Source organism: Nicotiana tabacum, chromosome 24 (genome assembly GCF_000715075.1).
Source record: "Nicotiana tabacum cultivar K326 chromosome 24, ASM71507v2, whole genome shotgun sequence".
In the NCBI taxonomy this organism is placed as follows: domain Eukaryota; kingdom Viridiplantae; phylum Streptophyta; class Magnoliopsida; order Solanales; family Solanaceae; genus Nicotiana; species Nicotiana tabacum.
Genome location: NC_134103.1, coordinates 58,562,829 through 58,564,860, shown reverse-complemented (window position 1 = coordinate 58,564,860; position 2,032 = coordinate 58,562,829).

The following is a 2,032-nucleotide window of genomic DNA, read 5'->3' as shown; positions in this document are numbered from 1 at the left end:
AAATATATTTGTGATTTTGTTTCCCTTGTGTGTAAGCCAAAAATATTTTTGGGAGTATCATTAGTAAACTGAGGAAGGGTGAGTCATAAGGCCCATACCCGAACCTACACGTGCCGGTGTAGGAGTAGATTGTGATTATTCTCCTTATTTGGGATACGATTATTCCCCTTAATTGGGATGAGATTGAAAATAGCTGTGATTTGAATAATTCAACCCACACGGCATATGTGGGAAGGCGGCCTAGCTGATTGGGTGGTGATCGGATGCCATGTTGCACACATTGTGGTACTACTCTTGGTAACACCTTTCTTTCGCACTACATGTCAAACCACATTGTTCGTGGGGAGATGGACTAGCCGATCGGGCATGATCGGACTCCGTGCTAAAAATACGGTGGTATATCGGTACTAATGATTTCCCAACAAAAATATATATATTATTTTCGTATTTTAAAAATGGTTATGTTTTAACTGGGCATTTGGATATTGTTGATTGTGACTTACTGCTTCTCTGGTTTTCCCTTTCTTATATTGACATTCTATTTTGAAAGAGAACAATTAGCTTTATATACTAGTACTATTCCATATGTACTAACGTCCCTTTTTCCGGAGGCGCTGCATTTTCAATGGATGCAGGTGGTTCATCAGCGGACAACTTTATTTCTCGTTAGCAGTTACTCCTTATTCAAGAGGTTTTGGTGAGCCCTACTCTATTCCGGGCCTGATATCATTTGATGTTCTACTTGTGTTTTGAGGTATAGCCGGGGCCTTATTGCCGGCATTTCCATATTACTCTTCAGTTGTACTTAGAGGCTCCGTAGACAGGTTGTAAGTGGTGTTTGATGTGGGAAAATTAAACTAGAAATGTTGGTATTTGGCTAACATATTTTTTTTCATTATATCTATAAACTTGTAATATTTTGGAAATTATGAATGAAGCTACTAATGGAAATGAAATAGGAGTTGTTAATGAAATCCTTTCAGTGTTTGATTAATGGAGTACACCTCCTATTTATTCATGGGTGAGTTACGTAGAAGGAGATTTAACAGGCTTGCTCGGTCGGGTTCACTCTGTTGAGCGCCGGTCGCGCTCCCCGAGTTCGGGGCATGACAAAATTATTTGCTTAAACTACAATTATATACTCAGTCGCATTCATCATTTGCATATCATATCTCAGTCTCTGTTATCATTTATTGTTACATCATGTTATCATTGTTTGGATTGATTGGCATGAGATTTGTGAACCCGAGAGACTGGAGAGATTGATGACTGAGGTTGGTCCTAAGGGCCGGATTATGAGTGATATTTATCAGATCAGGATGCATGCCGCAACAAGTTTTATTAATTCATTATGGGATCGGGTTGCACGTCACAGCTGGTTTTATTGATTCATTATAGGGTCGGGATTCACACCGTAGCAAGTTTTATTTATTCATGATGGGATCGGGCTGCACGCTGCAGCAGGCCATGTTGGCTTATATTAGCGCTTGGGCAGGATCCGCCCTACTAGAGTCTGACATACCAGTAATGAGCGAAGGTACCGTACACTGCCGAGTGATTGAGTGTGCTGAGTGATTAAGAGTGATGAGTGGGGAGTGTGAGACAGTGAAATTGAGTACTCTGAGAGTGTGAGCACATGAGTTTATCACTGTGATGCATTACATGTGACATGCACATTTGACATGTACACATAGAGATATAACATTACTCATATCAGTTATACTTAGCGTATTTTATCAGTGTTGAGCTTAAACTGTTAAACTTAAAAGCATGTCTACATTTATGTACTTTATGAGAATTGATTATGGGATTTCATTGAGTTATTACTTTCATTTACCTGTTATATCTATACTGTTATTATCTGGATTTCGACAGTACCTTTCTGAGCTCGTCACTGCTTTCAACCCAAGGTTAGTCTTGTTACTCATTGAGTGCATTGGGTCGGTTGTACTCATACTACACTCTGCACTTCGTGTGCATATCTAGGTACATCTGGACCTGGTGGTTTCTATACTTGGGGAAGTATCTACTT